At 52.8% G+C, this 15,959-nt stretch overlaps 2 long non-coding RNA genes across 2 annotated transcripts; both read right to left on the minus strand.

Moving 5' to 3' along the window:
* Positions 1-1,118: 1,118 nt before the first annotated feature.
* Positions 1,119-13,670, minus strand: LOC121233126. Its single transcript, XR_005931924.1, has 3 exons — positions 13,628-13,670; positions 13,062-13,104; positions 1,119-1,139 (listed from the first exon to the last, which is right to left on the minus strand). It is a non-coding gene; the product is annotated as an uncharacterized LOC121233126 (long non-coding RNA).
* Positions 11,228-12,638, minus strand: LOC121233127. Its single transcript, XR_005931925.1, has 3 exons — positions 12,623-12,638; positions 11,457-11,462; positions 11,228-11,426 (listed from the first exon to the last, which is right to left on the minus strand). It is a non-coding gene; the product is annotated as an uncharacterized LOC121233127 (long non-coding RNA).
* Positions 13,671-15,959: the final 2,289 nt, after the last annotated feature.

Below are 15,959 nucleotides of genomic sequence, written 5' to 3' on the forward strand. Positions count from 1 at the left end.
CCCAGACGCACCTCAAAGCATCCCCAAAATTGTGCCAAACTGTCTTTGGGATCCCAAAGTGTTTCCAGGACCCTAAAACGGGCCCAAACGACCCTTGGGAAACCAAACCAGCCCAAAGTCTCCTCAGGACCCCACAACCACCTAAACTGCTGTCAGGATCACAGAACCATTTGAAAGCATCCCCAAAACTGTCCCAAACCATCTTTGGGATCCCAAAACCACTCCAAAGCGTCCTCAGGACCCCAAAACTGCCCCAGACCATCCTTGGAACCCTAAAAAACCCCTAAAGCATCCCTAGGACACCAAAAACTGTGCCGAGCCACTCTCGGGACCCCAGACGCACCTCAAAGCATCCCCAAAATTGTGCCAAACTGTCCTTGGGATCCCAAAGTGTTTCCAGGACCCTAAAACAGGCCCAAACGACCCCTGGGACACCAAAACCAGCCCAAAGTCTCCTCAGGACCCCAAAACCACCTAAACTGCTGTCAGGATCACAAAACCCTCTGAAAGCATCCCCAAAACTCTCCCAAACCATCTTTGGGATTACAGAACCGCTCCAAAGCGTCATCAAGACCCGAAAACTGCCCCAGACCATCCTTGGAACCCTAAAAAACCCCTAAAGCGTCCCTAGGACACCAAAACTGTGCCGAACCACTCTCGGGACCCCAGACGCACCTCAAAGCATCCCCGAAATTGTGCCAAACTGTCCTTGGGATCCCAAAGTGTTTCCAGGACCCTAAAACGGGCCGAAACGACCCTTGGGACACCAAAACCAGCCCAAAGTCTCCTCAGGACCCCACAACCACCTAAACTGCTATCAGGATCACAGAACCCTCTGAAAGCATCCCCAAAACTGCCCCAAACCATCCTTGGAACCCTAAAAAACCCCTAAAGCGTCCCTAGGACACCAAAACTGTGCCGAGCCACTCTCGGGACCCCAGACCCACCTCAAAGCATCCCCAAAATTGTGCCAAACTGTCCTTGGGATCCCAAAGTGTTTCCAGGACCCTAAAACGGGCCCAAACGACCCTTGGGACACCAAAACCAGCCCAAAGTCTCCTCAGGACCCCACAACCACCTAAACTGCTGTCAGGATCACAGAACCATTTGAAAGCATCCCCAAAACTGTCCCAAACCATCTTTGGGATCCCAAAACCACTCCAAAGCGTCCTCAGGACCCCAAAACTGCCCCAAACCATCCTTGGAACCCTAAAAAAACCCCTAAAGCGTCCCTAGGACAACCAAAACTGTGCCGAGCCACTCTCGGGACCCCCAGACCGCACCTCAAAGCATCCCCAAAATTGTGCCAAACTGTCCTTGTGGATCCCAAAGTGTTTCCAGGACCCTAAAACGGGCCCAAACGACCCTTGGGACACCAAAACCAGCCCAAAGTCTCCTCAGGACCCCACAACCACCTAAACTGATCAGGATCACAGAACCCTCTGAAAGCATCCCCAAAACTGTCCCAAACCATCCTTGGAACTCCCCAGAAATACCTGAAGTGTCCCCAGGCATCAGAACTGCCCCACACCAAACCAGAGCATAGCCAGGACCCCTAAACTGCACTCAGGACCCCAGAACCATCTGAAAGCATCCCCAAAACTGCCCCAAATCATCCTTGGGATCGCCAAACCACCGCAAAGCATCCTCAGGACCCCAAAACTTCCGCAAAATACCCTTGGAACCCCCCCCCCAAAAACCCCTAAAGCATCCCTAGGACACCAAAACTGTGCCAAACCACCCTCGGGACCCCAGACCCAATTCAGAGCATCCCCAAAATTGCGCTAACCTGTCCTTGGGATCCCCAGATCAACCCAAAGTGTTTCCAGGACCCTAAAACTGGCCCAGACCACCCTGGGACACCAAATCGACCCCAAAGCTTGCCCAGGACCCCAAAACCACACCAAAATTACACTCAGGACCCTAGAACCACAGCAAAATGTCCCAGGTCCCCAGAACTGCCCTTAACCACTTTTGGAACCCCCAAAAAACCCCAGAGTCTCCTGAGGATCCAGAAACTGCCTCAAAGCACTCTCTGGATGCCAAAACCAGCCCAAAGTCTCCCCAGGACCCCAAAACTACCCTAAACTGCTTGTCAGGATCACAGAACCATTTGAAAGCAATCCCCAAAACTGTCCAAACCATCCTTGGGAATCCCAAAAACCCCAACTCCAAGCGTCCTCAGGACCCCAAAACTGCCCCAAAACCATCCTTGGAACCCTAAAAAACCCCTAAAGCGTCCCTAGACACCAAACACTGTGCCGAGCCACTCTGGGACCCCAGACCCACCTCAAAGCATCCCCAAAATTGTGCCAAACTGTCCTTGGGAATCCCAAAGTGTTTCCAGGACCCTAAACGGGCCCAAACGACCCTTGGGACACCAAAACCAGCCCAAAGTCTCCTCAGGACCCACAACCACCTAAACTGCTGTCAGGATCACAGAACCATTTGAAAGCATCCCCAAAACTCTCCCAAACCATCTTGGGATCAAAACCCTCCAAAGCGTCCTCAACCCAAAACTGCCCCAGACCATCCTTGGAACCCTAAAAAACCCCTAAAGCGTCCCTAGGACACCAAAACTGTGCCGAGCCACTCTCGGGACCCCAGACCCACCTCAAAGCATCCCCAAAATTGTGCCAAACTGTCCTTGGGATCCCAAAGTGTTTCCAGGACCCTAAAACGGGCCCAAACGACCCTTGGGACACCAAAACCAGCCCAAAGTCTCCTCAGGACCCCAAAACCACCTAAACTGCTGTCAGGATCACAGAACCATTTGAAAGCATCCCCAAAACTGTCCCAAACCATCCTTGGGATCCCAAAACCACTCCAAAGCGTCCTCAGGACCCCAAAACTGCCCCAAACCATCCTTGGAACCCTAAAAAACCCCTAAAGCGTCCCTAGGATACCAAAACTGTGCTAACCACGCTCTGGGACCCCAGACGCACCTCAAAGCCATCCCCAAAATTGTGCCAAACTGTCCTTGGGATCCCAAAGTGTTTCCAGGACCCTAAAACGGGCCCAAACGACCCTTGGGACACCAAAACCAGCCCAAAGTCTCCTCAGGACCCCACAACCACCTAAACTGCTGTCAGGATCACAGAACCCTCTGAAAGCATCCCCAAAACTGCCCCAAAACCAATCCTTGGCAACTCCCCAGAAATGCCTGAAGTGTCCCCAGGGCATCAGAACTGCCCCACACCAAACCAGAGCATAGCCAGGACCCCTAAACTGCGCTCAGGACCCCAGAACCATCTGAAAGCATCCCCAAAACTGCCCCAAATCATCCTTGGGATCGCCAAACCACCGCAAAGCATCCTCAGGACCCCAAAACCTTCCCAAAAATACCCTTGGAAAAACCCCCCCCCCAAAAACCCCTAAAGCATCCCTAGGACACCAAAACTGTGCCAAACCACCCTCGGGACCCCAGACCCAATTCAGAGCATCCCCAAAATTGCGCTAACCTGTCCTTGGGATCCCCAGATCAACCCAAAGTGTTTCCAGGACCCTAAAACTGGCCCAGACCACCCCTGGGACACCAAATCGACCCCAAAGCTGCCCAGGACCCCAAACCACAACAAAATTACACTCAGGACCCTAGAACCACAGCAAAATGTCCCCAGGTCCCCAAAACTGCCCTTAACCACTTTTGGAACCCCAAAACACCCCAGAGTCTCCTGAGGATCCAGAAACTGCCTCAAAGCACTCTCTGGATGCCAAAAACCAGCCCAAAGTCTCCCCAGGACCCCCAAAACTACCCTAAACTGCTGTCAGGATCACAGACCCCTCTGAAGGCATCCCCAAAATTGCCCCGAACCATCCTTGGGATCCTAAAAGCACTCCAAAGGTCCCCCCAGTACCCAAAACTGCCTCAAACCACTCTCAGGACCCCAAAACCACCCCAGAGTTTGCCCAGGACCCCAAAAGTGCCCTAAATCGCTCTTGGAACCCCAGACCCTCTGGAAAGCATCCCCAAAACTCTCCCAAACCATCCTTGGGACCATAAAACCACTCCAAAGTTCCCCCCAGTACCCAAAACTGCCCCAGACCATCCTTGAACCCTAAAAAACCCCAAAGCGTCCCTAGGACACCAAAAACTGTGCCGAGCCACTCTCGGGACCTCCAGACCCCCTCAAGCATCCCCAAAATTGTGCCAAACTGTCCTTGGGATCCCAAAGTGGTTTCCAGGACCCTAAAACGGCCCAAACGACCTTGGACAACCAAAACCAGCCCAAGTCTCCATCAGGACCCCCAAAACCACCTAAACTGCTGTCAGGATCACAGAACCATTTGAAAGCATCCCCAAAACTGTTCCCAAACCATCCTTGGGATCCCAAAACCACTCCAAAGCGTCCTCGGGACCCCAAAAACTGCCCCAAAACCATCCTTGGAAACCTAAAAACCCCAAAGCGTCATAGGACAACAAAACTGTGCCGAACCACTCTCGGGACCCCAGACCCACCTCAGAGCATCCCCAAAATTGTGCCAAACTGTCCTTGGCATCCCAAAGTGTTTCCAGGACCCTAAAACGGGCCCCCAAACGGACCCTTGGGACACCAAAACCAGCCCAAAGTCCTCCTCAGGACCCCAAAAGCTACCTAACTGCCTGTCAGGATCACAGAACCCTCTGAAGGCATCCCCAAATTGCCCCCAACCATCCTTGGGACCCTAAAAGCACGCCAAAGTCACCCCAGGACCCAAAACTACTGGCCCCAAACCATCTTGGAACTCCCCCCAAATGCCTTGAAGTGTCCCCAGGGCATCCGAACTGCCCCAAACCAAACCAGAGCATAGCCAGGACCCCCAAAACTGCCCCTAAATCACTCATGGGACCCCAGAACCATCTGAAAGCATCCCCCAAACTCTCCCAAACCATCCTTGGGATCCCCAAAACCACTCCAAAGCGTCCTCGGACCCCAAAACTGCCCCAGACCATCCTTGGAAACCTAAAAACCCCTAAAGCATCCCTAGGCAAACCAAAACTGTGCCGAGCCACTCTCGGGACCCCAGACCCACCTCAAAGCATCCCCAAAATTGTGCCAAACTGTCCTTGGCATCCCAAAGGTTTCAGACCCTAAAATGGGCCCAAACGACCCTTGGGACACCAAAACCAGCCCAAACGTCTCCTCAGGACCCCAAAACCACCTAAACTGCTGTCAGGATCACAGAACCCTCTGAAAGGCATCCCCAAACTGCCCAAACCATCCTTGGAACTCCCCCAAAATGCCTGAAGTGTCCCCAGGGCATTCCGAACTGCCCCAAACCAACCAGAGCATAGCCAGACCCCAAAACTGCACTCAGGACCCCAGAACCATCTGAAAGCATCCCCAAAAACTGCCCCCAAATCATCCTTGGGATCGCCAAAACCACCGCAAAGCATCCTCAGGACCCCAAAACTTCCCCAAAATACCCTTGGACACACCCCCCCCCCCCAAAAAACCCCTAAAGCATCCCTAGGACACCAAAACTGTGCCAAACCACCCTCGGGACCCCAGACCCAATTCAGAGCATCCCCAAAATTGCGCTAACCTGTCCTTGGGATCCCCAGATCAACCCAAAGTGTTTCCAGGACCCTAAAACTGGCCCAGACCACCCCTGGGACACCAAATCGACCCCAAAGCTTGCCCAGGACCCCAAAACCACACCAAAATTACACTCAGGACCCTAGAACCACACCAAAATGTCCCCAGGTCCCCAGAACTGCCCTTAACCACTTTTGGAACCCCAAAACACCCCAGAGTCTCCTGAGGATCCAGAAACTGCCTCAAAGCACTCTCTGGATGCCAAAACCAGCCCAAAGTCTCCCCAGGACCCCAAAACTACCCTAAACTGCTGTCAGGATCACAGAACCCTCTGAAGGCATCCCCAAAATTGCCCCGAACCATCCGTGGGATCCTAAAAGCACTCCAAAGTTCCCCCCAGTACCCAAAACTGCCTCAAAACCAACTCTCAGGACCCCAAACCCAACCCCAGAGTTTGCCCAGGAACCCAAAAGTGCCCTAAATCGCTCTTGGAACCCTCAGAACCCTCTGAAAAGCATCCCCCCAAACTCTCCCAAACGCCATCCTTGGGACCATAAACCACTCCAAGTTCCCTCCCTCCCCAGTAGTACCCAAAACTGCCCCAGACCCTCCGTGGAAACCCTAAAAAAAAACCCCTAAAGCGTCCCTAGGACACCAAAACTGTGCCGAGCCACTCTCGTGGGACCCCACAAGACCCACCTCAAGAGCAATCCCCAAAATTGTGTGCCCAAACTGTCCCTTGGGAATCCCAAAGTGTTTCCAGGACCCTATAAACGGCCCAACCGACCCTTGGGACACCAAAAACACGCCCAAAGTCTCCTCAGGGACCCCAACGCTACCTAAACTGCTGTCAGGATCACAGACCCCTCTGAAGGCATCCCCAAAATTGCCCCAAACCATCCTGGGACCCTAAAAGCACTCCAAAGTCACCCCAGGACCCCAAAACTGCCCCAAACCATCCTTGGAACTCCCCCAAAATGCCTGAAGTGTCCCCCAGGGCATCCGAAACTGCCCCAAACCAAACCAGAGCATAGCAGGACCCCAAAACTGCCCTAAATCACTCATGGGACCCCAGAACCATCTGAAAGCATCCCCAAAACTCTCCCAAACCATCCTTGGGATCCCAAAACCACTCCAAAGCGTCCTCAGGACCCCAAAACTGCCCCAGACCATCCTTGGAAACCTAAAAAACCCCTAAAGCATCCCTAGGACACCAAAACTGTGCCGAGCCACTCTCGGGACCCCAGACCCACCTCAAAGCATCCCCAAAATTGTGCCAAACTGTCCTTGGCATCCCAAAGTGTTTCCAGGACCCTAAAACGGGCCCAAACGACCCTTGGGACACCAAAACCAGCCCAAAGTCTCCTCAGGACCCCAAAACCACCTAAACTGCTGTCAGGATCACAGAACCCTCTGAAAGCATCCCCAAAACTGCCCCAAACCATCCTTGGAACTCCCCCAAAATGCCTGAAGTGTCCCCAGGGCATCCGAACTGCCCCAAACCAAACCAGAGCATAGCCAGGACCCCAAAACTGCACTCAGGACCCCAGAACCATCTGAAAGCATCCCCAAAACTGCCCCAAATCATCCTTGGGATCGCCAAACCACCGCAAAGCATCCTCAGGACCCCAAAACTTCCCCAAAATACCCTTGGACACCCCCCCCCCCCAAAAACCCCTAAAGCATCCCTAGGACACCAAAACTGTGCCAAAACCACCCTCGGGACCCCAGACCCAATTCAGAGCATCCCCAAAATTGCGCTAACCTGTCCTTGGGATCCCCAGATCAACCCAAAGTGTTTCCAGGACCCTAAAACTGGCCCAGACCACCCCTGGGACACCAAATCGACCCCAAAGCTTGCCCAGGACCCCAAAACCACACCAAAATTACACTCAGGACCCTAGAACCACAGCAAAATGTCCCCAGGTCCCCAGAACTGCCCTTAACCACTTTTGGAACCCCAAAACACCCCAGAGTCTCCTGAGGATCCAGAAACTGCCTCAAAGCACTCTCTGGATGCCAAAACCAGCCCAAAGTCTCCCCAGGACCCCAAAACTACCCTAAACTGCTGTCAGGATCACAGAACCCTCTGAAGGCATCCCCAAAATTGCCCCGAACCATCCTTGGGATCCTAAAAGCACTCCAAAGTTCCCCCCAGTACCCAAAACTGCCTCAAACCACTCTCAGGACCCCAAAACCACCCCAGAGTTTGCCCAGGACCCCAAAACTGCCCTAAATCGCTCTTGGAACCCCAGAACCCTCTGAAAGCATCCCCAAAACTCTCCCAAACCATCCTTGGGACCATAAAACCACTCCAAAGTTCCCCCCAGTACCCAAAACTGCCTCAAACCCACTCTCAGGACCCCAAAACCACCCCAGAGTTTGCCCAGGACCCCAAAACTGCCCTAAATCACTCTTGGAACCCCAGAATCATCTGAAAGCATGCCCAAAACTCTCCCAAACCATCCTTGGAGCCCTAAAAAACCCCTAAAGCGTCCCTAGGATACCAAAACTGTGCCGAGCCACTCTCGGGACCCCAGACCCACCTCAGAGCATCCCCAAAATTGTGTCAAACTGTCCTTGGGATCCCAAAGTGTTTCCAGGACCCTAAAACGGGCCCAAACGACCCTTGGGACACCAAAACCAGCCCAAAGTCTCCTCAGGACCCCAAAGCTACCTAAACTGCTGTCAGGATCACAGAACCCTCTGAAGGCATCCCCAAAATTGCCCCAAACCATCCTTGGGACCCTAAAAGCACTCCAAAGTCACCCCAGGACCCCAAAACTGCCCCAAACCATCCTTGGAACTCCCCCAAAATGCCTGAAGTGTCCCCAGGGCATCCGAACTGCCCCAAACCAAACCAGAGCATAGCCAGGACCCCAAAACTGCACTCAGGACCCCAGAACCATCTGAAAGCATCCCCAAAACTGCCCCAAATCATCCTTGGGATCGCCAAACCACCGCAAAGCATCCTCAGGACCCCAAAACTTCCCCAAAATACCCTTGGACACACCCCCCCCCCCCCAAAAAACCCCTAAAGCATCCCTAGGACACCAAAACTGTGCCAAACCACCCTCGGGACCCCAGACCCAATTCAGAGCATCCCCAAAATTGCGCTAACCTGTCCTTGGGATCCCCAGATCAACCCAAAGTGTTTCCAGGACCCTAAAACTGGCCCAGACCACCCCTGGGACACCAAATCGACCCCAAAGCTTGCCCAGGACCCCAAAACCACAACAAAATTACACTCAGGACCCTAGAACCACAGCAAAATGTCCCCAGGTCCCCAGAACTGCCCTTAACCACTTTTGGAACCCCAAAACACCCCAGAGTCTCCTGAGGATCCAGAAACTGCCTCAAAGCACTCTCTGGATGCCAAAACCAGCCCAAAGTCTCCCCAGGACCCCAAAACTACCCTAAACTGCTGTCAGGATCACAGAACCCTCTGAAGGCATCCCCAAAATTGACCCGAACCATCCGTGGGATCCTAAAAGCACTCCAAAGTTCCCCCCAGTACCCCAAAACTGCCTCTAACCACTCTCAGGACCCCAAAACCACCCCAGAGTTTGCCCAGGACCCTAAAACTGCCCTAAATCGCTCTTGGAACCCCAGAACCCTCTGAAAGCATCCCCAAAACTCTCCCAAACCATCCTTGGGACCATAAAACCACTCCAAAGTTCCCCCCAGTACCCAAAACTGCCTCAAACCACTCTCAGGACCCCAAAACCACCCCAGAGTTTGCCCAGGACCCCAAAACTGCCCTAAATCACTCTTGGAACCCCAGAATCATCTGAAAGCATGCCCAAAACTCTCCCAAACCATCCTTGGAGCCCTAAAAAACCCCTAAAGCGTCCCTAGGATACCAAAACTGTGCCGAGCCACTCTCGGGACCCCAGACCCACCTCAGAGCATCCCCAAAATTGTGCCAAACTGTCCTTGGGATCCCAAAGTGTTTCCAGGACCCTAAAACGGGCCCAAACGACCCTTGGGACACCAAAACCAGCCCAAAGTCTCCTCAGGACCCCAAAGCTACCTAAACTGCTGTCAGGATCACAGAACCCTCTGAAGGCATCCCCAAAATTGCCCCAAACCATCCTTGGGACCCTAAAAGCACTCCAAAGTCACCCCAGGACCCCAAAACTGCCCCAAACCATCCTTGGAACTCCCCCAAAATGCCTGAAGTGTCCCCAGGGCATCCGAACTGCCCCAAACCAAACCAGAGCATAGCCAGGACCCCAAAACTGCCCTAAATCACTCATGGGACCCCAGAACCATCTGAAAGCATCCCCAAAACTCTCCCAAACCATCCTTGGGATCCCAAAACCACTCCAAAGCGTCCTCAGGACCCCAAAACTGCCCCAAACCATCCTTGGAAACCTAAAAAACCCCTAAAGCATCCCTAGGACACCAAAACTGTGCCGAGCCACTCTCGGGACCCCAGACCCACCTCAAAGCATCCCCAAAATTGTGCCAAACTGTCCTTGGCATCCCAAAGTGTTTCCAGGACCCTAAAACGGGCCCAAACGACCCTTGGGACACCAAAACCAGCCCAAAGTCTCCTCAGGACCCCAAAACCACCTAAACTGCTGTCAGGATCACAGAACCCTCTGAAGGCATTCCCAAAATTGCCCCAAGCCATCCTTGGGACCCTAAAAGCACTCCAAAGTCACCCCAGGACTCCAAAACTGCCCCAAACCATCCTTGGAACTCCCCCAAAATGCCTGAAGCGTCCCCAGGGCATCCGAACTGCCCCAAACCAAACCAGAGCATAGCCAGGACCCCAAAACTGCCCTAAATCACTCATGGGACCCCAGAACCATCTGAAAGCATCCCCAAAACTGTCCCAAACCATCCTTGGGATCCCAAAACCACTCCAAAGCGTCCTCGGGACCCCAAAACTGCCCCAAACCATCCTTGGAAACCTAAAAAACCCCTAAAGCGTCCCTAGGACACCAAAACTGTGCCGAGCCACTCTCGGGACCCCAGACCCACCTCAAAGCATCCCCAAAATTGTGCCAAACTGTCCTTGGGATCCCAAAGTGTTTCCAGGACCCTAAAACGGGCCCAAATGACCCTTGGGACACCAAAACCAGCCCAAAGTCTCCTCAGGACCCCACAACCACCTAAACTGCTGTCAGGATCACAGAAACCCTCCGAAAGCATCCCCAAAACTGCCCCGAACCATCCTTGGAACCCTAAAAAACCCCTAAAGCGTCCCTAGGACACCAAAACTGTGCCAAACTACTCTTGGGACCCCAGACCCACCTTTAAGCATTTCCGAAATTGTGCCAAACTGTCCTTGGGATCCCAAAGTGTTTCCAGGAACATAAAATGGGCTCAAATGACCCTTGGGACACCAAAACCAGTCCAAAGTCTCCCCAGGACCCCAAAACCACCTAAACTGCTGTCAGGATCACAGAACCCTCTGAAAGCATCCCCAAAACTGTCCCAAACCATCCTTGGGACCCTAAAACCACTCCAAAGGTCCCCCCAGTACCCAAAACTCCCTCAAACCACTCTCAGGACCCCAAAACCAGAGTTTGCCCAGGACCCCAAAACTGCCCTACATCGCTCTTGGAACCCCAGAATCATCTGAAAGCATGCCCAAAACTCTCCCAAACCATCCTTGGAGCCCTAAAAAACCCCTAAAGCATCCCTAGGACACCAAAACTGTGCCGAACCACTCTCGGGACACCAGACGCACCTCAAAGCATCCTCAAAATTGTGTCAAACTGTCCTTGGGTTCCCAAAGTGTTTCCAGGACCCTAAAACGGGCCCAAACGACCCTTGGGACACCAAAACCAGCCCAAAGTCTCCCCAGGACCCCAAAACTACCCTAAACTGCTGTCAGGATCACAGAACCCTCTGAAGGCATCCCCAAAATTGCCCCGAACCATCCTTGGGATCCTAAAAGCACTCCAAAGTTCCCCCCAGTACCCAAAACTGCCTCAAACCACTCTCAGGACCCCAAAACCACCCCAGAGTTTGCCCAGGACCCCAAAACTGCACTACATCGCTCTTGGAACACTAGAATCATCTGAAAGCATCCCCAAAACTCTCCCAAACCACCCTTGGGACCATAAAAGCACTCCAAAGTTCCCCCCAGTACCCTAAAACAGCCCCAAACCATCCTTGGAACTCCCCCAAAATGCCTGAAGTGTCCCCAGGGCATCCGAACTGCCCCAAACCAAACCAGAGCATAGCCAGGACCCGAAAACTGCCCTAAATCACTCATGGGACCCCAGAACCATCTGAAAGCATCCCCCAAAACTGTCCCAAACCATCCTTGGGATCCCAAAACCACTCCAAAAGCTGTCCTCAGGACCCCAAAACTGCCCCAGACCATCCTTGGAAACCTAAAAAACCCCTAAAGCATCCCTAGGACACAAAACTGTTGCCCGAGCCACTCTCGGGACCCCCAGACCCCCCTCAAAGCATCCCCCAAAATTGTGCCAAACTGTCCTTGGGATCCCAAAGTGTTTCCAGGACCCTAAAACGGGCCCAAACGACCCTTGGGACACCAAAACCAGCCCAAAGTCTCTCAGGACCCCAAAACCACCTAACTGCTGTCAGGATCACAGAACCCTCTGAAGGCATCCCCACCAAATTGCCCCCAAACCATACTTTTGGAACTCCCCCAAGATGCCTTCGACCCCCAGTGTCCTCCCAGGTCATCAGAACTTGACCCAAACCAAACCCAAGAGCAGTAGCCAGGACCCCTAATAACTGCGCTCAGGACCCCAGAACCATCTGAAAGCATCCCCAAAACTGCCCCAAATCATCCTTGGGTATCGCCCCAAACACACCGCAAAGAATCCCTAGGACCCCAAAAACTTCCCCACAATACCCTTGGACACACACACCCCCCCAAAACCCCTAAAGCATCCCTAGGACACCAAAACTGTGCCAAACCACCCTTGGGACCCCAGACCCAATTCAGAGCATCCCCAAAATTGCGCTAACCTGTCCTTGGGATCCCCAGATCAACCCAAAGTGTTTCCAGGACCCTAAAACTGGCCCAGACCACCCTTTGGACCCTAAAAAACCCCTAAAGCGTCCCTAGGACACCAAAACTGTGCCGAGCCACTCTCGGGACCCCAGACCCACCTCAAAGCATCCCCAAAATTGTGCCAAACTGTCCTTGGGATCTCAAAGTGTTTCCAGGACCCTAAAACTGGCCCAGACCACCCCTGGGACACCAAAACCACCCCAAAGCATTGTCCAGGACCCCAGAAGTAGTCTAAATTACTCTCATGATGCCAGAGCAACCCCAAAGTCTCCCTAGGACCCCAAAAGTTCCTCTAACCAATCTCAGGACCCCAAACCCAGGTCAAAGCGTCCCCCATGACCCCAGAACTTCCCCAAACCACTCTCAGGACCCCAGACCCACCTCAGAGCGTCACCCAAACTGCCCCAAACCATCCTTGGGATCCCCAAACCACCCCAGTGTGTTTCCAGGACCCTAAAACTGGCCCAAACAACTGTTGGTACACCAAAACCATCCCAAAGTCTCCCTAGGACCCCAAAACTACCCTAAAGCACACTTGGGATCCCCAAACCACACCAAAGCGTCCCCAGAGCTACCCTTAGAAAACTGCCCCAAACCACTCTCAGGACCCCAGAACCACAATAAAGTTTTCTCAATGCCAAAACTTTCCCAAACCATTCTTTGAACCCACCAAAAAAAAGCATGGCCCAGGATACCAGAACTGCCCCAAACCACTCTCGGGATGCCAACATCCCCCCAAAGTCTCCTGAGGACCCCAAAACTGCCCCAAACCATCCTTGGAACCCCAAAACCACTCCAAAAGGTCCCCAGGACCCCAAAACTACCCTGAATTACACTCAGGACCCCAGAATCACATCAAAGCATTTCCAAAACTGCCCCAATCCTCTCTTGGGATCCCAGAACAACCCCAAAGTCTCCCCAAGACCCCAAAACTGCTTCTAACCAATCTCAGGACCCCAAACCCATGCTAAGGTGTCCCCAGGATCCCCAAAATTGCCCCAGACCATTCTCAGGGACCACAGAACCTCCTCAAGGCATCCACAAAACCCACAAAACCATTCTTGGGACTCCAGAACCACCCCAAATTCTCTCCAGGAACCCAAAACTACCCTAAATCACATTCAGGACCCCAGAACTACCTCAAAGCATCCGAAAAACTGCCAAAACTACTCTCGGGATCCTGGAACAAACCCAAAGTCTCCCCAGGACCCAAAAACTCACTCAGACCACTGTCAGGACCCCAAAAACATGCCAGAGCGTTCTCAGGACCCCAAAACTGCCCCAAACCATCCTTGAACCTCCCCCAAAAAAACCCTGAAGCATCCCCAGGACCCCAAAACTGCCCCAAACCACTCTTGGCACCCCAGAACTGCCCCCTCACCTTACAGCCACCCTAAACCATCCCCTTGCAACCCAGAACCCCTCCCAACCATCTCTTAACTCTGCTGGTGACCCCCCCAAACTGCCCCGGGGACCCCAAAACCGGCCCCACACTCCTCCCGTGACCCTCTTCCACCTTCTCCTCAAGTTAGGGTCCCCACCCCACCCCCCTGGGACCCTGAAACTCCTCTGGGGACCCCAAAATCACCCCAGGGACCCCCAAACCAACCCTACATTGCTCCCCTTACCTTCTTCCACCTTCTCCTCACGATGGGGTCCTCAAAATGACCTCAGAGCTCCCTGGGGACCCTAAACTCCCCTTCCAGGGGTCCCCCCCAATTTGGGGGGGGGGCTGTGTGTGACTGATGGGTTGGGTGTGCGTCCCCCCCTCTTCTCTTCCCAGCTGGAGCAGGCGGAGCGGCGGGGTGCTCGCGCCCGTGGCCGGGACCCCGAAAGACGTCGGAAACGCCGGGCGGAGCGGGGTGACCTCCCCCCCCTGGCCAAGGAGGAGCTGGAGCCAAAGAGGAGTCGGGGTCCCGAGGGGGGGACCCCCCGGGACAGCCCCCCGCCTGGCCCCCATGCCCCGGGGGTGAGAAGGGGAGGCAGTGCTGGGGAGTGGGGGGGGAAACAACTCAGAATTTGGGGTGGGGGGGCCCACGGTGGGCGGTTGTGGGGTGAAGGGGGGGGGAGTTATGGGGTGAGGGTCCTGTAGGGGTACATGAGGGTGGGTTATGGGGTGGGGGGCTCCCAGGAGGAGCATGGGAGGGGTTATGGGGTACATGGGGGGGGGGCACAGTGGAGGTGTGGGGTGCAGGCCCAGTGTCATGGGGGTCTTATGGGGTGCGGGACCCTCATGTCCTGGGAGGTGAGAGTGATGGGGTGTGGGGTTATGGGGCGCAGGGCAAGGCACCCCCAGAACCGGGGGCGGGGGGGTCTCCCCATGGCAAAGTAAATATTTAGACAGATTCAAAGTATGCTTTTGGAGTGATACATGTCCATACAGCATTGTGGAAAGAAAGAGGATTATTGTCCTCCCAAGGATCAAATATTAAACACCAAGATGAAATTTTACAATTATTACAAGCAGTTCAAAAACCAGATCAGGTAACAATCATGCACTGTAAAGCACATCAAATTGGAAAAACAAAGGAAATTGCTGAAAATAATTTAGCCGACCGAACGGCAAGAAAGGTAACAAAGGAACGAACATTGTAAATGGCATTAATTCCCTCCAAAACAGTAACTCTCCCTAGAGAAGAACCAAAATACTCAGAGGAAGATAATAAGCTAGGTCAATTATTAAATGTTAAGAAAAACCTAGCCGGATGGTGAGTAACACCTAAAGGACAGGTAGTAGTTCCACCCTTTTTGATGAGAGAAATAATTCAAACAAAACATCAGGAGTGTCACTGAGGAGCAGAGGCCTTAGTAACTTCCTTACAAAAACAAGTGGTTATCGCTCAGAATGTTAGGAATAACTAAAATAATAACTGCGAAGTGTAAGGTATGTTTGAAAAATAATCCAATAATCAGGAAAAAGGTTCAAATGGGTCGAATAAAATCTGATATAGAGCCTGGAGACTATTGACAAGTAGATTTTTCAGAACTACCTAAACAGAATGGGTATCGGTACATCCTGGTGGGGGTTGATACTTTTACAGGATGGCCAGAAGCTTTTTCCCTGTCGTTCCACACGAGCAAAGGAAGTAATAAAATGGTTACTACGAGAAATAATTCCAAGATTTAGAGTTCCTATTGGAATTTCTTCTGACAGAGGTCCACACTTTGTTGCAGAAGTAGTCCAAAATGTTAGCAAAATTCTGGGTATCACATGGGATTTACATACCCCATGGAGGCCACAATCCAGTAGAAAAGTAGAAAGAATGAATCAAACCTTAAAAAGGCAAATAAGCAAAATCTGTCAAGAGACTAATTTAAAATGGCCTCAAGCACTTCCATTGGCATTATTGCGAATCAGAGTACAGCCAAAGAGTGGAACCTCAGTCAGTCCTTATGAATTATTGTATAGGAAACCTGATAAATCTCCAGAA

Source organism: Aquila chrysaetos, unplaced genomic scaffold (assembly GCF_900496995.4).
Source record: "Aquila chrysaetos chrysaetos unplaced genomic scaffold, bAquChr1.4, whole genome shotgun sequence".
NCBI lineage: Eukaryota > Metazoa > Chordata > Aves > Accipitriformes > Accipitridae > Aquila > Aquila chrysaetos.